At 38.8% G+C, this 22959-nt stretch overlaps 1 protein-coding gene and 2 long non-coding RNA genes across 7 annotated transcripts in view; 2 read left to right on the top strand and 1 right to left on the bottom strand.

Moving 5' to 3' along the window:
- arhgdig (Rho GDP dissociation inhibitor (GDI) gamma) overlaps positions 1-17109 on the bottom strand; it is a 91682-nt gene extending 74573 nt beyond the window's left edge. For all 4 annotated transcript variants that reach the window (XR_014276286.1, XR_014276287.1, XM_082529782.1 and 1 more), the window contains exon 1: positions 16551-17109. The gene's annotated coding sequence lies outside the window, so the exon portion shown is untranslated. The remainder of the gene's footprint in view (positions 1-16550) is intronic.
- On the top strand, positions 1025-1969 carry LOC309704280. Its single transcript, XR_014276184.1, has 3 exons — positions 1025-1238; positions 1395-1658; positions 1768-1969. It is a non-coding gene; the product is annotated as an uncharacterized lncRNA (long non-coding RNA).
- Positions 17110-17577: 468 nt separating the features above from the next.
- On the top strand, positions 17578-20323 carry LOC309705775. Of its 2 annotated transcripts, none has more exons than XR_014276604.1 (3): positions 17578-17712; positions 17990-18185; positions 20053-20323. It is a non-coding gene; the product is annotated as an uncharacterized lncRNA (long non-coding RNA). The 2 variants fall into 2 exon arrangements; XR_014276605.1 differs by having other exon boundaries at positions 17581-17712; positions 18086-18185.
- The last annotated feature ends 2636 nt before the right edge of the window (positions 20324-22959 follow it).

Consider the following 22959-nt stretch of genomic DNA (forward strand, 5'->3'; position numbering starts at 1 on the left):
ATAATGATCACCAGGCCTGTTTCTAGCTTTTTTTGGGAGGGTGGGCTGTGCATGTTCCTGATTGGGGGCCTTTATTTTGTATTTAAAACTAAAATCAGGGAATAAAACAAGTAAACACTGAGACTTTATTCACTGTAGAAAAGCTAATCCCCAAAATGTTTATTTACAAATATGCAAGCCATGTTCTGCAGCATCATCTGAATTCTCAAATGTACACACACTGTCACATGTTTACAGGAGCCACATGTAACTGTGATCATCTTTAAAATCCTCAAAGCTTCTGCTTTTGGGCTTTTTAAACTAAAGTTTTAATCTCCTTCTTCATTGTGGCTTATGCTACAATTATTCACCTGACAAGACAGTCACCTCTGGGTAGAGGTCCCTCATTACACCACAGCCAATGATGATCTTGAACTCATTACCCCCCACACACAAGGCAGGGCTCTCCTATTATTGTAGCTTGCTTTTCTTTATATCCTACATGTCATTTTAAACCATATAAGTGCCACACGTGACCAAGCTTAGCCAGTTACAAAGGTATTTTGTGCATCTGCATTGTTCAAAAACGGCAATAAGCAGCAATGATTATAACAGAAATTAGAGTTTGATACAACATGGACTTTGGTGTTTGTTTAGCTTATGTAAATTATTATTTGACATGTCATTTGGGGGTATGCAGCAGTGAAGCTCTAACACGACGAGCCCATAAGTTGACACGTCTTTTATTACACTGACCTTGATGCATTGTCCTGGTTTTAGTTCTTATTTGGATTTATCTGAATTAGTTAGTATTGTTTCAATTCTTCTATTCTATTGTTTCTATTGTTATTATTGTATTACACTGTAGTTTTTAATTTTATTGTTATTGTTAAGCACTTTGTGCAGCATCGGCTGTTGGAAATGTGCTATATAAATAAATCTGACCTTGACCTTGACCTTATGATTTTATGTGAACATGTTGGATATTTTTTGTCGTTACAATCACTGTGGACAAGTTATTCAACCATGCAAGTGGTTTAAGTAGTTTATGGACATATGAAAGGGTTTGTTATTTTTTTAATGTTTCATGAGCTACTAACTGATGTCTGCATTACTGTCATTTTTGTGTATACCTGCAGCTTACTGTGCCCGATCACCTCAAAGACCATAATTATTGTAAGAGAAACACTGCATGCCAGGCCCGTGATGCAAAGAAACCCAGAGCCAGCAGGAAACAACCGTGCTGCAGCAAGGACCAGGTTGGATGTGTAAAATTTCAGGAACAGAATCATTTGAGGGTTTTGGAGTTTGGACTTCATTGTGGTTCATCAAATTTAGATTTTTGTCTTGTTTGAAAAAAATGAGGTCGCTATTAACTACTGACATTCCCTTGTGTGCTTCTGACCTTTCCCCAGGTTGTTAATTCAACCCAGAGGCCCCGGCACCGTGACAGAACAGTCAGTCAGCCCCGGAAAAGGAAGCGAAGCCCAGCATCCAGTGCCTCCCTCTGCAATCTCACATGATGACCTGCCAGTGGCAAAAAAATTGCCCCCCAGACCCGAGCCATGCAGTACCGACCACCAGCCAACCAGCTCCAGTGACAGCCCTTTAAAAATCCACAACCTCTCAGTGGAAGATTATCAGCGAGTCTACCATGAGGTGGTAGATAGCATGCTGACGTACGTTTGTCTCCAAATGTCCTGTCACTTTTTTAAATCGCCAGCTCTAAAATGGTTACAGTATGGTTTTTGACCACATGCATCATTTTGATTGAATTTCTTCTTGCAGGTCCAAGAATGGCCGCAAACATACCTACAGTTTAGAGCTGGGGAGAAGCACTAAAAAAAAGCTGTGGGAGAGACTGAATCGTCCTATGGTGGAGACATCAACCAACGAAGACGGACTTGAAAAAATTGACATTGCGTATGGGCAAAAAGTCAAAATCCCACAATATGATTTTCTGTAAATAGTTCACATGTGACTTTGATGATTAAAATGTAATTTCTGCACAAGTTTGTGTTTCTGTGTATTATAGATATATTCCACTGTGTGTTTGGACAACTGTTTAAGGTCACTGAGAAAATTCATAAAACCTTCATAGGACTTTTATTTTGAAAAATCACTACTTATATTATTATTTATCTGACTCAAAAGGGCTCATTTGAAGTCCTTCTTGACCATGATATATATTCAGGCTTTAATTCACTCGCGCCTTTGTCTTTTTAAAAGACAACACATTACTTAACTTCCTTGAATAAAGTGCAGAATGCTAGAGATTTATGTCATTCTGTTTGCATACTAAATATTCAATAATCATTCATGTTCTCTAATGACCGGTGCCCAGTGTTGTGCCAAAAAGTGATCGTTTGCCAAAGTGATTTCTGGTATTTGCCAAAAAATAATTGACGGTAACAGATGTAAATGACTTGCTGTCATATAATCTGTCAAACGTTTCTCTCATGAATGAGATCAATTCATTTTGATCCAAAAAGAAACTTCCTTTCATCAGATGTGACTTTTATTCAGCTTTCATTTATTCAGGTAAAAAGTGTCGCGGACATTAAAAATGTCGTTTGAGTTTTGAAATTTACATTTATGTATGTGGAATTTCCCTAATAAGATGGAGCGGCCGAAGAGTGAACTGTCAAAAGTACTGAATATGACGTCACTTATTTATGTGCGAATGTGTAATAATTAAAGTCAGTCATATATCCACAAACACAACAAGCTGAAAGTCAGTGATATATATATATATATATATATATATATATATATATATATATATATATATATATATATATCATAATAATCTGACAATACTATAATATTGGCCATATTATATTTACATTGCCACAGTGAGATGACTTTAGTCTCATGAACAACATTAACTAATTGTTATTTACCAACTAATCTTAAATGACTGTTCAGCACAGGAATGAAGCCCAACAATCATGTTTTACAGTCCCGTGGTCTCAGCCTCAGATACTCAACTAAAGTGATGTCATGACAAAAATGAATGACCAACAAAACATTTTTCTCCTTCATTTCTGTCAAACAAAGCTGTATGTAACGTGTCTCGCGGTTAGTATCATGGTTGCTAGGCAACCTGAACAGCGCGACGAAGCGTATACCGTCCCATTTCACAAGCCTCTCACTTCCGCACTTCTCGTACTTATAGTACGCACCGTACGTAGTACGCGTAGTGCGCGTACTTCAAGCGTGCAGTCTCTTAATTGGGACACAGCCACTGACTAGAGAAAAATCAACCGAGCGTGACTGAAGGTTACCGAAGAGAAAACAGATGATGGTTCCAATGCCGGAGAGATTGTCGAACGGAAAAGCCATAGAAGTTCCGTAGTGTGAAGGTATTTCGGCTATTTCAAGTCTGACAGAAACAGAGTAGCGCGCACTGTAAATTGTGCCGAAAGCAAGTCTGGAAATACAATAAAGCGGTGCATGCTCAATCTCTGACTGGAAGCCCTAATTCGTCATTCGCCTTTTGTCAGACTAAAGTAACTGTTAAAACTGTTTGAAAAGCTCAGCTATACAACAAGGAGAGATTGAGAATTTCCTTTTAGTTCTCAGTTTATTTGATATTGACAAAAGTTAGTCAATTTTGTCTGATCTTCTGTAAAACAAACTAAGATTTATTTTTAGAATTAATATTTTGTTTCTAAGTGGAATTGACAATTTAGTAGTCTGTTTCGTTTGTTCTATTTTGAAACTTAAACGCTTTAGCGGCTGCTTTTGTGTAGTTTGCAATATTTGCCTTTATTTATCTGAAAAAGTCTCATGTTCCTTAAGTACATCTACCCTGTTGAACTTATTATGGGAAATAAATATTTAAATCAAAACAAGCTGATTATTTCACATTTTACTTGTGAGCAACGGCACATTTAAATCTTACAAATATAGTTATTTGGCTTATATCGTGATAGATATCGTTATCGCCTGAAATGAAAAAAAACATATCGTGATATGAAAAAATCTTATATCGCCCAGCTCTATGATAAATATAAATATATTATATAAAGACGGTGATGTTGATATCTTGGGGAAAAAAAAAAAAGGTTAACCGTTTAAAAGGCAAAAGTCAAAAAGAAAAAGAAACATATGCCAGCCAGTTCAACCAAAGACTCCATTCAATGATTGATGAAGTTGAAAAGCTTAAAACAGAACTTGAATACTACAACAAAAACAACATACAATCAATAAGAAACGGATCACGCTTCTATGGACCAACGATGCAGCCAAATTGTTGACTTACTATTGAAACGCCACAAAGAGGAGAAAAATCAGATGCAGCAGTTTTATGATGAAAATACAAAAAAAACTCGAAAACAAAGCTTATGCTGCAGAAACAAAGTTAAAAACAGTCATAGGAATTTATGATAATTATATAGAAAAGCTAGAGAATGAAATAAAAATTGGTAAAAGTGTTACCATGAATGCAGTTAAAAAACGCGAGGAGGAACATTAATCCTCGCAGCATTAGATTGAGGGCCTATTGACATATAATATATAGCTAAAGGACCAAAATAAATTTAAGGATAAAACTGTGAAAGAGTTAACAGATGAGAAATATCAAATGTGCAAAGTAATAGAAGATCAAAAGGCCCAGTATATGTGTTGTGTGACGGCTGTGTGCGGACAGGGATAGGACCCAAGATGCAGACTCCAGAGACAAACTTAAACCAAAACAGCTTTAATGCTGAACGCAAACATAACATAACTGGGAAAAACTCAAAATAAACTAACACCGGTGGACTGGCAAAACACACAGCAAAATAAACGGTAGATCGCAACATGGACACAGAGAAACACAGGGCTTAAATACAGAGGGAGCAATCAGGGAATGAGTAAGAGGAGGGAAAAACAGCTGGGGCAAATCAGGCCTAACGAGACCAGGGGAAGCAAAACCAGACACATTAACATCAGACATGGACTTCCAAAGTAAAACAGGAAACATAACACAGACTCACAGGCAAGCACTAAAACAAAGGGAACAGAGACGTGGGACCAGGGCAGACACCGACACTGACTGGACGTGGAAATACAGCAGACAGGGAAGACAGCAACAAAGGAACAGACAGAAAACCAAAACACTAAAACTCTAACCAAACCCCACCCAGAGGACCTTAACTTAAGAAAAACCCGTAAAGCAAAGCTAGAATATAAAGAGATAACAAAATCAAATAACCAAAAACACAAAACACTGGGTCACCGACCCAGGAACCCTAACAATATGGAGATCAAACGCAAATGTCAGAGAAACATTAGGGCTCTGGCATTTGAAAGGAAAATAAAGGCTATGGTCGAAGATTAACTTGTTTCTTTGAAAAAGAAAAATGCAATAATAATAATAATAATAATGGATTGGATTTATATAGCGCTTTTCAAGGCACCCAAAGCGCTTTACAATGCCACTATTCATTCACTCTCACATTCACACACTGGTGGAGGCAGCTACGGTTGTAGCCACAGCTGCCCTGGGACAGACTGACAGAAGCGAGGCTGCCATATCGCGCAATGACCTAATAAAGGCCCTATGCACAGAAAAGGAAAAACACAGAAAGACAGCAGTGGACAGGCATAAGGTAAAAACGGCACACAATCAGGCACTGGCTGAAAAGGTGGGTCTCGAAGAGAAACTGTGCTCCACAATAAAGCAAAGAGAAAAATTTATACACAACGCTAATTGGCTGGAGAAGAAAGAGCACTACTTCCAAGAAGAACTGTACAGTGCATTTTGTCCTTTGGAAAGGCATTTCCAAATGCAGTTCACTTCCGGGAAAAGAAAAGGTGAAATTTACAGATATGTTCCTCAACTTGAAAAAGAAATGCGTAGACGGTGTGGAAGGCATCCCCTTTGTTGGAATAACAAAGGAGTTTCTTGAAAAACAGCTGAACTGTCTATGTACCAGATGCAAATATCTAGAGACAGCTTTACTAGATAAAAAAACAGGAGCTTGAATAGTTTCAAAAGAAGTACAATGGTATGGTAGGGTAAAGTCTTTCACTTTATTCAAACAAAGACAGGAGCTCATTGGACCAGTGAACCAAATTATTGAAAAGGCTGGCAATGAAGTATAAGAGATAGGTCATCTAAAATCTAGAGTGAAAGACATTCAACTCAAGCTTAAATTAGAAAAACAGAAAAGACATAATTTCCTTTACATTGCTTCACCCATCAAAAGGTCACGGGAGCGAATATATCGCCTATTATCCTTTTTTGGACTGACGAATGTCGGCTGGAAATTTTTTACATATTGCCAAACATAAATATGGATAGAAAAAAAGTCCCTACCCCTAAGGGCTGCACCTTCCGAAAAAGTTTTGTCCTCTAATACAGCGGTCCCCAACCTTTTTTGCGCCACGGACCGGTTATGCCCGACAATATTTTCACGGACCGGCCTTTAAGGTGTCGCAGATAAATACAACAAAATAAAACTAGTACCGGTACCGAAAAAAAGAAGATTTATTCATAACACATGTGAAAAGACCAAGGAAAGCCGAGTAAACGATAAAAACGATAACAAAATAACACTGAAAACCGATAAAAACCCTGAAAACTATACATTTCACACCTGAGCCTAAACTCTCGCGGCCCGGTACCAAACGACTCACGGACCGCTACCGGTCCGAGGCCCGGGGGTTGGGGACCGCTGCTCTAATAGCTGCTCACTTTTCAATTTCAAACAATCAACAGAAAATGTCACTGAGCAATTTTTAAATGAATTTTAAAGTTGTGGGGTTAATTTTCTAAGTAACATGAGCTGAGAAGCAGCAGCAATGCTAGGCTAATGCTAGGCTAACAAGCTGGCTAGCTAGCAAGTTCAAAACCTGGTTTTAAACTGAAAGAAGGTACAAAAACAGTTTACTTCCAAGCCAGAGTATCACGCAAAAAATCACAGAAATTATCTCTTGAGCTCAAGCTGCTCCATCTGAACCCAGTAGTGATGGGTCGTTCGCGAACGAAATGGCTCTTAGAGCCGACTCTTTGACATTAAGACGCGAGCCGGTTCCTTATCGCGAGCCGTCACGTGGTTTTTTTTCTTTCTTTCTTTCTCTCAGCCTCTCGCACTTTTTTTTCCCCGCTTCACTCTGCACGCGAGCCTTGTGCTTTACGCTGGGTAGAGGGGGGAGGGGCGGTAGTTACACTCAGTAGCACAGGAACAGAGCCAGAGGGAGAGAGAGAGAAAGAGAGCCAGGGACAACAACGTCACATTAGAAAGGTATCCGATTGTTCAGTCTGACGTCACTAGCCGTGTCTGGGTCTAAACTCCGCTGCAGGTCCATATATCAAACGAACACTATGGCATTACTGAGAGTTGAAAAACTCTTTCGTCTTTAATAAAATGATCAGCGTTCTGCTCTACCAGGTGTAACAATTGAGTTTAACATCCAGGCATCCATGAAAACGGAATTTATGACATTTAACAGAGTTAGAAGTTAGCAGGGAGTTAGCTCGCTAGCTTCTATCTAAATACAATATAGCATGTCCTGACTGCGGGGTTTTGGAAACAAATTAAAACGTACAGCTCTGCTATCACTTCCAGCATAAATGAAGACAGAAAACTAAACAGCAGTGATGTTTGTAGGGTTACTGAACTTGGGCTAGCTGGTATATAATGATGTGCTACGTGACCGCTACCGACACAGCTATGTTAGCATAATATAAACAAGCTAACTTTTTTTCCACTCGATAAAAGTTAACGTGAGTGTTCTCGGTGGTCAGGAACAAATATAATCGCATGGCAGGATGCTGTAAAAGGACCAAACTTCAGCCAGGAGAACAACTGAGATAATCCATCCACAATACGAGGTTAGTCATTCATATACTGCTGCATGGGCTGGGCTGTAGTTACATCCTAAGGTTTTAAAAACTGAGCTTAAATAAATGATTAGTGGTAATAAAAGCCAAGGGAGGTCAACAGGGATCACTGACTGTTTTAGGAGCTTTTTGAGATCAAATAGAAGAAAATACATAACATTAAACATGTTAACAACACAAAAGCCATATTAAACACAGACTACTTTAGACCCGGAAGTAGGATTCGTCGCGTCATCACTGAACAACCGGATAGTAATCATCCATAACGATTTTCGGTAGGATTCAGAAAGTTTATTCATGCGGGCCCATATGACAGAGAATATGCATGTTCTTTTTGTTTTCATATTATAATTTATATTTAATTGTGTTGTGGTTTGTGTTTGTGGTTTTTGTGTTGGTTTCACTTTAAATTTGTAAACGAAAAAAGCTTAAAATTTATAGTTAAAAGTTGAAATGTGAATAGTTGATTTTTGTATTATATGATTTATTTATTACATTTTATGTGGCGTGAATAAATAAAAGTATATTTACCGTGGCCCCTAGAGACAAAGCACATACAAATTTCAAATCACGTACGAACTCTGAAGCATGTACAAACTCCAAAATACGTACAAACTCCAAAACACGTACAAACTCCAAAACACGTACAAACTCCGAAGCACGTAAAAACTCAGAAGCACGTAAAAACTCAAAACACGTACAAAAGACAACAGAAGTGCTCCAGGATGCTGGGCGCAGTGTTGAGCTTTTGTTATCTTGTGGCTACACAAGCCAGCAAGTACCAACGACCGGATTTGGTGTGTGGTAGTAACAGGTAAATGAACTTTTTTTTAAATTATTTGAATATATATGAGTGCCTGTGTATAAATACACAAACAATACACACATGTATGGAGTGCCAGGACTGCCATAATGAATTAATTAAATACACCATTAAATAATTAATTAAATGTGGCAATAATTAATTAAAATTGGAATTAATTAATTAAATAAATAGTTATGACACATGTAATTAATTAATTATTGACACATTTAATTATTTATGTATTTCACATTTTAATTAATTATTGACACATTTAATTAATTAATTATTGACACATTTAATTAATTATTTATGTATTTCACATTTTAATTTATTATTGACACATTTAATTAATTATTTAATGATATATTTATTTATTTCATTTTGGCAGTCCTGGCGCCTGGCTCTCATCATGAAATAATTTTATCTGTCAGCCTCACCCATCAAACTCAGGGGGCGGGGTTAACGCTGATCGAGTCAAAACCATTACTTTGGCCTGGTGGCCATTGTTTCTAGCACACAACAACCGGCATGTGGAAGCTAACAGAACTGAACTTTGAAAAACCCTGTTTGTGTGTCACCAAATACCGTTTTAATATTTTTTTAGCCAAGAATGTAGTGGTTTAATCTTCATGTGTCTGGTCGGTTTGTCAAGATACAGCCTCTTTGCAAAAGTGCTTCGATGATTTCGGAGATGTCTGCCCAGTCTCACGGCAAAGCGTGGGATAGACCCGCTCGCCTCGTAAGCAATCCCACCGACAAAGCACAGGCCCCGGTACACAGCTGTAGTAACCCCCGCTGACTTCTTTTACTGAGGTTATATTTATCGGTGTTTTATTTCCTGATGTTCTTATGTGTCCTACGTGTTTCAGTCGCCAATTCTGAATTATAACTAACATTAAAAACATGTTTAAGGAGGAGAGAGAGCAAATAAAGCTGTTTAACATCTGATCTTTGGGTTTTTGATCAGTAATCAGTAGAGGTGGGGGAAAAAATCGATACTGCGTAGTATCGCGATATTTTGTTTGCTAATAATGTATCGATACAGGGACAGCAGATATCGATATTTTGTTCCAAAAACTTCCAGTCCACCAGATGGTGCGGTTGAGCTTTTTCTCTAGTGAGGTCAGCAGAGATTAGGTCAGCACATGGGAAAATAGATCAAACAAAGATGGAGGAAGAAAAAGAGATCAGGAAAGCGCCATCTGCGTTTAAATCAAATGTCTGGACGTACTTTGGATTTTTTAACAAGGATGGAACAAATGAGATGGATATGACACACGGGATTTGCAAGGTGTGTCGTATGAAAATAAAGTACTCTGGGAATACTACGAACATGAGGGCCCATCTTACACGGCACCATCCAAAAATAGCATTAACCGCGGACGGGAAAGCTAGCTCTGAATCAGCTCCACTGAAAAATCAACCAACGCTGGACACTCTTAGCTTAGCAAAGCTATCTCCCAATTCAGAGCGAGCTAAGAAAATAACACAATCTATCACGTACTTCATCTGCAAAGACCTGCGTCCTTACAACATTGTGGAAAACGAGGGCTTTTCTTACATGATCAAGATGCTGGAACCCAGGTATGTGATACCATCACGACGTTTTTTTCGCGGACACAGCTGTACCCAATCTCTACATAGATGTGAAGCGTAAAGTTGAGGAAAGTTTGAGCACAGCAGAAAGGGTTGCATTAACTTGCGACGCATGGACCTCGCAGGCTGTGGATTCATATGTGACTATAACAGCTCATTATCTCACAGCGGACTGGCAACTGCTGTCTTACGTTCTCCAAACTCGAACATTACATGAAAGTCACACCGGAGCGAACATTGCAAATCTCCTGCAAAATGCAGCACAGGAATGGGGGATTGCCGACAAAAATCTGGTGGTTGTCACCGACAATGCTTCTAATATGACAATTGCCACTCAGCTAGCGGGATACCTGCATGTGAAGTGTTTCGCCCATACGCTCAATCTGGCATCACAACGAGCCTTAAACCTGCCTGCAGTAGCCAGGGTCTTGGGAAGAGTGCGGCACATAACTGGGTTTTTCAATAGAAGCACAGTGGCAAACCACGCTCTGGAGCAAAAACAGAAAATGTTACAGCTCCCGACTCACAAGCTCAAGACCGATGTCTGCACGAGATGGAACAGTGCTTATGACATGCTCCAGCGTTTCCTTGAACAACAACCTGCGATTTGTGCAGCGCTGCTGTCTCCCGAAGTCAGAAAGAGTAGCACAGATATCTTTACTCTAAACGAGACGGATATTGGGAACACTGAAGAAATTGTCCGGGCCTTGAAGTCAATGCAAGTCGCGACTACTGTGATGTCTGAGGAAAAGAATCCTACTCTGTCTCTCGTAGCACCGCTGCTAGCACAGCTGTTGCACGACACCCAAGACAACATTGGTGACACAGCGCTGGTCAGAAACATCAAGCAAAGTATCAGTCAAGATCTTAAGAAGAGATATGCCAGCACAGTCGAGAGGAACACCCTCTACACAGCATCAGCTATAAACGCATAAAAGAGATAACGTTGGTGTTTCTGTCATGTAGTAACTGCTGGCTTTAACTGTACAAAGGTTGTTCGACACTATGAAACACATACAGACTTCATGATGTTCGGCTAATATTTTTATTGTGAATATTAATCATGCTGACCTCGCTCTGTACACCACGCAGCGAGGTCAGCATATCCACGATATCCACGATATCCTCAGCTCCATGAGTTAACACAAAGTTTCCCAGCTGACTATCTAACTTCCAACTATTCCAGAGACGTGAAAATATACAGCATAAAGAAAAGTGTAAGAGACTCAGCAGCAGTTTAGAATAACAGTTATACATTTAATAAATCACCAAATGAATCCAAGAAACAAGCAAACCTGTTCCGACAATTTGAGTTTGTATTCCCTCAGCTGCAGACTCGCTGCTGTTTAAATGTTTGAAAAGGAAGATTAGATATAAACAAACGTCAAACATAGACTCAGTCTGCCTTCACATTTGATATGAGGCCAGCACGTATAGTGGCTGTGTCCTGTTTTAAGATCATACATGTAAAATTGAAGTCTGCATGATGTGTTTCATAGTTTGTAACAAGCCTTTGACAGGTAAACATAACATGACCGAAAAAGCAAAAAAAAAAAAAAAAAAAGAGAGAGAGAGAGTGTTGACATAAGAAGAGAAAATGCTCTCAATTATGGAGACAGGCAAATGGTTCATTTATGTTTGATGTGTGTTTATTCCTCCCTAAATATCGTCGGTGAAGTTCGCCATGCACGTCAGAATTTCCTGCACATTTTTATACCTCTGCCAACAGAGAGAGAAAAAAAAATCACATTCTAACAGACAGCTGGTGCTTAGAATACAGTTGAATAACTATTAAAAAACAGATGATATTTAGATGATAGTTCAGTCTAACACATGTGCCAGTGAACCGTTAAACGTCTGTGAAACTATGCAGTTATGAAACGTAACTTTAACCTCAGCCAAACCGATTTGCTCAGTTGTAAATAAAACAGCGAAGTAAACGTGACCCGACAGACAGAACCTGAGTGAATGAAGTCCAGCGTTTAACCACTGAGAGCTAAAACTCAGCTGAGGTTTCAAAGCTGTGTGCTGGTGATTGGACATCAGTCGCTGATGAAGCTGGTTCGCCTATAAAGTGCTCTGTAAGGAAACAAGCTCCAGCAGCTCTGCGCTCGGGGAAAACACTATATTTACTTATCTTGTGCAGAAAAATGCGCTGACATTGCTTTATATCGAGCACCGGCTGCCCAGTTAAACTGTGACTATCACCAGGTAACTAGGCGTGTTTCTTGAATTAGCAGCAGGTGTTAAACAGCTGACAGATGAGGAGGAGGATGCATGCAGGTAAACTGAGGATCTGTTGAGCTGATCGCTGGTTTCGTGAGAAAAATGTCAGCTCGTTCTTTATGTTACAGAAGCACAGAGACACAAGACCAGGCGGAAAGAGACGATCGTTCGGTGAAAATGAGAATCTGCGAATGCAACATGTGGAACACGGAGAGTGGAATATGTAAACAAACCGGTTAACGTAACCCCCTCGGTGCACTCTGCATGCTAATTGTTAGCAGAGCTAGTGAAATCTCTGAAAACATCTGAGCACTTTTGCAAATATGTTCTATGTTGACAACCTGACCAGACATACGTCGCGACATTCGCGGCTAAAACACTGTTAAAAGTGTAGTTGGTGACAGAAAAACAGGGTATTTTAAAACTACACCACCACCATTGCTGCCTGTGATTTGATCTGCATTCTGGGATACCTGGCTGCCCCAAGTCTACACAAGCAATCGATTATCTAGGATCGACCTGTTTTGACTTACTTTGCACGGCAACCAATCAAATGTTAGAGAAGCTGCATGGGCAGCGTTAACCCCGCCCCCTGAGTTTGATGGGTGAGGCTGACAGATAAAATTATTTCATGATGAGAGCCAGGCGCCAGGACTGCCAAAATGAAATAAATAAATATATCATTAAATAATCAATTAAATGTGTCAATAATTAATTAAAATGTGAAATACATAAATAATTAATTAAATGTGTCAATAATTAATTAATTAAATGTGTCAATAATTAATTAAAATGTGAAATACATAAATAATTAATTAAATGTGTCAATAATTAATTAATTACATGTGTCATAACTATTTATTTAATTAATTAATTCCAATTTTAATTAATTATTGACACATTTAATTAATTATTTAATGGTGTATTTAATTAATTCATTATGGCAGTCCTGGCACTCCATACGCATGCTTTCAATTGTGTAATTTAAGTGATCTAGTAGCTCTGCTTTGGAAGTTCAGTTCATGCTAGAAATGTGTGTTGGAGTTTGTACGTGTTTTGTCTCTAGGGGCCACCGCATATATTTATATATAAACATATATAAATAAAACTTTTTTTAACATTAGTAATTCCTTTTGTGCATAATTTTATATTATTGTTAATAATAAATTAATTAAAGCAACAAAACAACCTGAAGAGCCGGTTCGGAGCCGAACCGAAAGAGCCGGATCTCTAAAAAGAGCCGGAAATCCCATCACTAGAACCCAGGTTTGCTCAAACTAATCCAATAAAAAAATGTGGGTGCCATGAACATGCAGACTAATCTGTGCAAAGCGAGGAGGATAGCAGTGACATGGCATTTTCAAACCATATCTTTTAAAAGCCTGCACTGAGAAGCAAAATTTCTAGCTTACTTAGTTTTTCCAATTCAAGACAACTCAAATAAACTGGGTTGATCAGCTGTTTGAATAAAAACTACTGGTAACTTATTTAAACAAACTGAAAAAAATTGAGTTTAGTATATCCTTACATTTTTTAATTAAACACAATGTTAGATTTTACAGTGTACATGATAATGGAGTGCTGGTGGAATAAAAGAAGAAAATCTTTATGTTTCTTGGGGATTAAATTCCAAAATGTGAACAAATGCCTAAAAACGTTCCAGAAGCTCATCGTCCAAACTGCAGTGTAATTATAAAACAGAAAACCTCTATTAATTAACAGAAAATGCCCTATTTAATTATTTTGTGTGGACATATTCTCAACAAAAACATTTTTATATTTCATAACACTTTACAGATATTTTTTTAAACTTTATTAATCCAGAAGGAAACTTGTGTGGTCAGCATTTACTTTATAAAACTAAATACTAAATACAAAATGTATTGATAAATAATCATTACATTGAAATTTTCTTCAGGAAATGCATTGTCTAGTTCTATAAAATCGTGGGGGTTTTTTAGGTTTAAGGCTGGCAGTTTGCTAGCACACACAACACTGAATAATAATTAAATACGTGTTTTTAAATAACACAAAATTCAAGTCCTTCTTCATGTTTCAGAAAAAATAATAATAATTTATTTAGATTAAATAAAATTAATTTTTTTTTCTAGCTTCTTTTCTCCACTATAACTGTGTTTACAAGATGTTCCAGTGTTTATGTGGCTTAAACAACAAATACAAAAGTAAATAGGCCTTGGCTTGGTCAGAAGAATGCAGCCAAAAGGACACAGCTAGGGCATATAGTCAGCATCACACAATGACACGCAGCACACAAAAGAGCTGGAAGATATACAGAAGACACCACTAGACTTATTTATACACCTACAATTTCTGCAGTTTGTCCCTTTGCAACAAAATACAAAAGTAAACAAAAAGCTATTTATTTATTTTCACTTGCTAGATATGGGACTGACTTGAATGAGGAAAAGAAAAGGGAGAAAGGAAGAGGGGGGTGAAACAGTGGAGAAGAGGGACGGGGATAAAGGGCAAAAAAAACCTCCTCGCGTTCTTTCACTGCATTGGCGGTCACACCTGTACTAATTTGTACTCTTCTCTCAAGCTTTTCTATTTGGTTATCATACATTTCTATGACCTTTTCTAACTTTGTTTTTTCAGCATTAGCTTTGTCTTCGAGTTTTTTAGTATTTTCGTCGTAAAATTGCTGCATCTTATTTTTTTTCCCTCTTTGTGGCGTTTCAATAACAATTCAACAACTTGGCTGTTGTGAAATTCCTGACGTGCAACCTTTTCTTTTTCTGTTTCCAGCGGTCCTTGCAGGACTTCGACTTCTTCCTCATGTTTTTCTTTAAGTTCAGCCAGAGTTTTCTCCATCTCTTTTAGCTTTGAATGTTTTAACTTAAATGCATTAACAACTTGTGTAATAATTCTAACAAAAGGTTTCTACTTTTATCTGTTTGTAACCCTGGGCTACACAACATCCATAAACAACATGTATCCATTCAATATCAATCCAACCAACAAACCTGCATTAACCCAACCATCCATAAAGCCAGCAACCATCCCGCCAACATGCATCAACCCAAAACTCCAACCAGACAGCATGCATCATAGTAAGACTAGGTGGACTGCTGTGGATTCATTTGGATCTTACTCTGCACAGCTGCAGAACACTGTTGATGTAGCTCTCGTCCTTTTCCACCTTATTCCTGAAAAGGCTTGTTTGTTCCTTGTCAGCAGGGTCGATGTCAGCCGGCGATTTAGATCATGACAATTTCCGTTTGATCTCCATATTCTGGGCCTTTTGGTCGTCTATTACTTTGCCCATTTGATCTTTCTCATCTGTTAATTCTTTCACAGTTTTATCCTTAAATTTATTTTGATCCTTTAGCTATGTATTATATGTCAATAGGCCCTCAATCCAATACTGCAAGGATTGATGTTGTTCCTCGCGTTGATTTTTTTTTTTTTTTTTTGCCTGTCCCGTTTGGTTCTTTTGCCGTCAGAATTATTGTCTAAAGGCGAGAAAAGATGCCCAACAGATTTACTTTACCAAATTGACCATCCCAGCCTTGCCGTAATGGTCTATTTGATTCATATTTTATTGTTTATTTTATTTATTTATTTTTTATTTTCACTTGCTAGATACGGGACGGACTTAAATGAGGAAAAGAAAAGGGAGAAAGGAAGAGGGGGGTGAAAGACGGGGGTGAAACATGATGCACAACTAATCAACGTCATTGACAGGCTATGACAGCGTCCTTATGTGCCAACACCGGTATTTTAGCTAGCAAAGCGGCATAGCTCACTAACTATTCACTTTAGCTAAAGTTATTAAGTTAGCTAAAGAGTTGGGATGCTGTGTAAGACATAAATAAAACTAAAATGGTTTGGGCACCGTTTTGCATGTTTCCCTACTGTAGGGGTCTCTGCAAGCATACAGAGGGGGTACTCTGAGAGGGTACAAGATGACAACTTTGGAATTCTACTAGAAACAGTCGATCATATTTGTTTGTCAAAGCTGAATTCAGGGCAAACTACACTAAATTAGCGTTTTTAGCTAACAGCTACAATAAGCATAAAAGTTACTGTACGGCTATCATTTGTTAACATGACGCTTGTTCTTATACATGTAATACATTTATTACCAACCTGAGAGTTTATCCGCTGGTCATTCGACATGACGAATGACTTCTGAAGTCTTAATTCAGCTCAAGACGCTGTAGATTCCCGTCGGTAACACTTTCGGTCCGCTAGTAAAACGTAGTTCTATTAATCTGCGCTTGAACCGGAACCGGATGTAAGTTCCAAAAAACTGAATTTTGGAACTGAAATTGAATTGTAGAACTGAAACTGAATGGTGAGAAATGAAACTGAAATTATTCGAGAGCTGAATTTTTAAAGGATAAAATGCAGTTTCAAAGCAAATCAATTCATTTTCAAAATATAAAATTCAATTTCAATTTAGTGATGATCATTTTCAAACCATAAATTCAATTTCAAATTAGACTAATTCAAATTCAGTTTTCAAAAGCATTTATTCAAGTTACAATTCAGATTCAATCTGAGCAATTCAAATTCAAATTGAACTTATTCAAATTCAGTTTCTGATGGCACAGATTTCTGCCCATAAATGTCGACTAATCAAAAAATGATATGGCAACATGGCATTTAGTTGTTTAGGAAGTTAGTTAATGAGTCAGTTAAAAAGAGGGGAAAAAACAAAACAAATTTTCGGTCTTTTTATGTTCTCATTTGTGCATTTTCTCTGCTTTACTGCATATAGCTCCATACAAACAATAAAAATGTGTGATAGTCTCAATAAATTGTCCTCCGTCCTGCATTTTTTATTTTTTTTTAAACGCTTATTATTTCCACTTTGATCTTAAACGTAACAAATATGTGATTTAACCCTCCTCTGTTAGTGAACGGGACTTGAAAATGGCAGGGCTTGTGGTGTCTTACATAAACTCAAGCTTTCTGGCTTTAGATGATAAATTGGTACTCCATGCTCTTGTCTAATTATGATCACTTCTTGATCCAAAAAAATCAACATGGTGGTGTCCATCACCAATGGCATGTCCAGCGGGGTGGCCTGTGCCCCCCCAGGCCACCCCAAAGGTAAAACAATAAAATGCAATCAAATATCAAATGTACGATTTTCACGGTGAAGCTCAGATATCCGAGTGTAAGTGAATGCAGCATCGGCTTCTGCACTATGTGCATGACGTTAGCAAAGGTAGGAGAGCCAAGCACGAAAGATGGCACCGCATGAGGCAATTTTTCGGTGAAAGAAAATGAGGACAGAATAAATGTAAGTAATATTAAGTTTGTTGAGTTTAGTAAACTTCGGTGAAATTAGAATACCAAGGAAAAAATAACACTTAAAGAATTATTGCAGCCTTTGAATATTTCAGACAGTATGCTACTGAGGGCAGCTAACATAAGAGTTATGAGTTATAAGATATAATCTAAGTCGTAACATTGCTGTATGGAGCTGCAGATTTGGTTGCAGGTTAACATACCTGAACTGGCCATCGAGCATACCGGGCATATGCCCGGTGACTTATTTTTTTTTTTTTTTTTGTAAGGGCATGAACAATGAGAGGTGGTGGATTGGCCAGATGCAGGTCGATGTGTAAAAATAACTCAGTTGTTTGGTGGTGGCTATGGCGGGGCTTCCACAGAGGCCAGCAGGTGGATGAGGGAAGGGGAGGCAGGAGAGCCCCGAGGCAGGAGAGCCCCGAGGCAGCCGCCGGTCCGAGTGTCAGGTGAACTGAACTTCAGGTAAGAAGTTATGACCTGCAGTCTATCTGGGTCAGATATAAACCAAATTTAGGTGCAGTTTATTTTCGTTGTGCTGACTTTTTACAGTCAGTTACAATAACTCGTACTGCTACTAGCTAGCATGACGGAGTTTATATACAGTTGGGTGGGTGCTATGATGTTACTGATAGTGAACTTTATTTTATTCATAAGGTTAGTTAGTATAGTTGCCAACGGCTCCTTAAAAAAATGGAATGGTCCCTCATTGATAGAAAATATTACACGTTTTGTATTGAGCTGAGAAGAGACGCAGTTTCTCCCGTACTTTCGCTATAATGAAAAAAAGACACAAAGCTGGAGTTATTCTGTTATTACGCTGCACAGCTGCCTCCTCTCATTCTCCCCCCTCCCTCTCCTGTTGCTACTTCAATCATGAAACTGATCAATGATCAGCTGATCAGCTTTTCTCTCTTGTTTGTTTATCGCCCACTTTGTGCCAGAAACAGGAAACCAGCAGATGTCGCGCTAAACAACAGCAGCACGTTTAAGCTTGATCAGCTGTTGTTAGAATTTATTTAATATTAATTTCTAGTATCAGCTGATGTTTGCTGGAGCCACAGCTGTAAAAGCTGCTGGTCATGATATCAGTTTGGATATGTGGTGAGAGGGAAACATGAAGATGAAACCAGGAGATGTCCTTACTGAATCATCAGAGTTGAACAGGTGATGGAGAAACAGGTTTACCTTTTAGGTGACATGAATGAGTTGAAGGGAAGTTATGAACTGTTTCTGAGAGACAAATAACACCAGGATCCTTTTCTAAGCAGCTGACAGCTGGTAACTGTGCAGGGACGGGTCTAGGAAAGTGTTGCCAGGGGGCCAGGTAGGGCATTAACAGGGAAAGGGGGGCACAAAGAAATACTTTTCTTTCTTATTCTCATTTAAAATATCTAGCTTTTATTAAATAATTATCTAAATCTTACAATCAAAGTTTTTATCTGACGTAAAATGTATAGAAATCATACATATACCAAAAAGACTGTACATCACTGTCACAACAGCGTTTGTTTTCATTCAAAGTCTTTATGGCTTTAATACCTGGTGGGCCGGTCTCTAGTCAAAATGCCAGATTTTCTGTCCCGGTCCAGCCCTGCAGGTTAATACTTGCAGTGTCACCATGCCAGCTGACTGTATTTCATCATCAGCCAGTGTTGTTCTTTATCAATATTACCAAATTTTACCATAAGGCAGCATAGAAAGTATTTACTTGCTTTCAGGTTTTATTCAAATGTTAGTCTTTTCAGTTGTTTCCCCACTTTTTTCCTGTTTCAAAATCAAACACCAGTTTGTGAGAAGATTATCTTCTTTTTTTAACAGGCACATAAAGTTTTGCATTGGAACTGGCTAATTTGTCAATTGTTTGTTACAAATGTTCATATTTTAATATTCAAAAATGTTTTTGCCCAAAACATATGTGCACTATATGTCAGTAAAAATACTATGCAAATATTGCTGTCCTTGAATGCTGAGTAAACACTGACAAAGCACTGATTGTATCTCTTGTACTTTATCAACGCAGTATCTAAAAACTTTGCACCGTAGTGGTTAAAATCTCATTCTAATAAGAGTTAAAAGCACGTTCGGTTATTAGGTTTACAGGGTTATTGAAATATGGTTAACGGTTGGTAGAATTTTTTTTAAACATTATCTGCCAATTACATCTGCCACCCTTCTCCAAATCTGTGCCCCTACCTGGCCCCCCCAACAAAAATTTCCTAGACACGCCACTGTCCATCACACTACACACAACACAGAGTGCAATAACCAGGGGGTGAGGTCACGGTGGCTGTGTCCAATTTGATATCACATGTCAGCGTGTTTGCTTCAGTTCATCAAGCTCCTGAAGCCAAAGCCGGCCAGCCTGAGGCGAAAGAAGAAACAACACCCCCAGCCGATGCACCAGTCAAGGAAGAGCCACCCGCTGCCACTGCGGCTGCTGTCTCGGCACCCTTGGAGCCTGAGCCCACGCCATCCTCATTTCCTGATGACACTTAGCTGAAGAACCACGAGCCTCATCTGGGACCCAAGCCTCGCACCCACAACAGGGTCCTCAACCCTCCCGGAGGAAAGTCTAGTGTGGTATTCTACTGGTCAGCTGAGCATGCCACCTCTCCCAGTTTGTGTCCATAAAGCTCCCCTACACTGCTCTTTTGATGGTCATGTGATCTGTACACCTAAATGCAGCCCAGTTATTGTTGTTGTTCACACCTGACGCCTGGGCTCATAAGTTGTCCTCAACATCTTGCATTTCCATCCCCCGTTTCTGACTCCCTGCCGTCTGTCTTCTCCTTGAAATTCTTCTATAATGAAACCTGCAATCACCAATGAGTCAGCTGAATGGTTGGCTATAGAATAGAAGAATAGAATAATCCTTTAATTGTCCCACAAGGGGAAATCTGGTTGTAACAGCAGCCAGAAAGACACATATACAACAAACAGGACACAGAACAGAAACACACAATTTTTCTTACATATTTACATCAAGGACAATGGTTACTATAAACAGAGTACTAGAGTACTGTACAGTTATTAAATTAACTACAGATAAGAGGTAAACCAGGTTGTAGTGCGAATCGGTTGATTAAATTATTGCAGTTACAGCGTAGATGTAAACATCTATGATTGTTGGGAGCAGATTGTACAGTCTGACAGCTGCAGGGAGGAAGGACCTGCGGAAACGCTCCTTCATGCATGTAGGATGCAGCAGTCAGTCACTGAAGGAGCTCTTTAACTGTAACACTGTTCAGTCTCAACTTTGCAGTTACTGTTTTCATCATTTATGTTACAAGCATTTGTTTGGAGGCACAGTCGTCTGCTTTTTGTGTGTGTGAGAACATTTCTGCATCTCAAGAACGGTTTAGTTTGGACTACTTGCACAATTTTCCGCTTTAAACTGACCTGCAATTTGGTTTGAGTAAAAACTTCACAGCCAACATTTGCTCAAATTTCTGGGAGCTTTCTCGGGTGAACACAGCCTCTCGTCAGTTTAATATATGAAGTGTCAGATCTTTTTGCATGTCCACTTAATTTCAGAATTTAAGAAACAATCCATGTGACTGAGGCCTGGTATCAGCTTGGCATCCTTTCATCTCTCTAGCCTTTTAGTTAATTATGCCTTACTAAAAATGTGTACAACAGAGAGCACAATCTGTGATTAGGTATTGAAACAGCTGTTTACTCCCCAGATGTTTGTGTCCTCAAAGAAATTCCATTTTGATTTATGTGAATGTATTGTGCAGGTACTTTCTCTGCTTCGCCCTCATTGCTTGCTTTGTCTGAGAACATAATCTGCCTTCTTTTAGCTTGGGGTAGGCCTCAGTTTATGTTTTAAATTAAAACGCTTGAAGACAAAGTGAACTCTGGACAAGCGTGCGGCCTACCTGAAGCCCAGGTGGGCTTGTTGATAATCACATTTTCACACTCATCTCGGGGCACATCCCTGGTGTTCTGGTGCCAGCCTGTCTCCTGGGTTTTTCGGTGTGTGTTGTTTTCCCCACATACAAAAATGGAGCGCTTCTGCCTGGAGGGAGTTTTTTATTTTTGCTTTGCACCACACAGAATCTTAGATTAGATAGAACTTCTGCTCTGTAGCACAGCTCTGCAGAGGAACTTGGGTGGGTTCCTCCAGCAAAATCGGTAAAGGCATGATGTCAGAAGTGGGATTCTAACCTACGCCTCCAGGGGTGACTGCGACCTGAACGCAGCGCCTTAGACCGCTCGGCCATCTTGACAACTGTATCATGTGACATCCATGTAGAAGTTTTAAACATTTCTATTTTAGGCAACGGTACAGACAACAGCACATAAAACACTGTGTGTGTGTGTGTGTGTGTGTGTGTGTGTGTGTGTGTGTGTGTGTGTGTAAAAACTGAGATGTTCAGAGGTCTTGCTTTATGGTATTGAGCAGCCCACACAAAACAGGGTTTTTATGTTTTAATGTAGGTGCTGATGTAAACCACAATGTTCAGCAAACATCTATCAGGTTATTGGACTTGTTAAAAAAACATGAGGAGCAAAAACTCCATGACTGCTCTTCTTCTCCTATGTGGGATATATTAAAAATGGACAAGCCGTTTGACCATATGATCACTTAATTAAGCTGCTGGATTTGCTAAAAGTTTAAATATTTATACTGCTTTGGTTAATGGGTTTTGCACATTACTCTTAACTTATTGAGTGACTATTAGTGAGGGTCATGATAATCAATTCAATTGAGTAATGGGCTAACTAAGTATTTCCAGACTAAGAGAAAAAGTTCGCGAACATATCCGTAGGTTTAGGTTTAGGTGTAGGCATTTCTGAGAAAACTGAAGAGCAGAAGTGACATTCTTACTTCAATTTGTCAAAGTTCATGTGAGTTTCAGTCTGTTCAGCCTGTTTTTGTGTAGCACCAAGCAGTAGACCTAAACCTGGATGTGCTTCTGAGTTCTGCCTCTAATGAAAACGGATGAGCGTAAAATGCAGCCATTGTTTGTAGTTTGCTGCCACCTACTGAGTGAAAAAAGAACTGAAGTTGTAAAAAGCAAACAGACGTTAATGCAAATGCTCTAGATTGACTTATCATCAGCTAGTGTTGAACATGTCTATAAAAACAGAAGGTTTTGCAGGTCTAAAGCTTTAAGATGTTTGTTAACACAACTCAAAGAAGAAAAACATCAGCCATTGTTCACCCCATGGTTGGTAGCTACACAAGCCAACTGTCAATCAGGGTGGTGGAGGAGTGATGATTTGGGTT

Source organism: Aulonocara stuartgranti (genome assembly GCF_965226115.1).
Source record: "Aulonocara stuartgranti genome assembly, chromosome: 4".
Taxonomy (NCBI): domain Eukaryota; kingdom Metazoa; phylum Chordata; class Actinopteri; order Cichliformes; family Cichlidae; genus Aulonocara; species Aulonocara stuartgranti.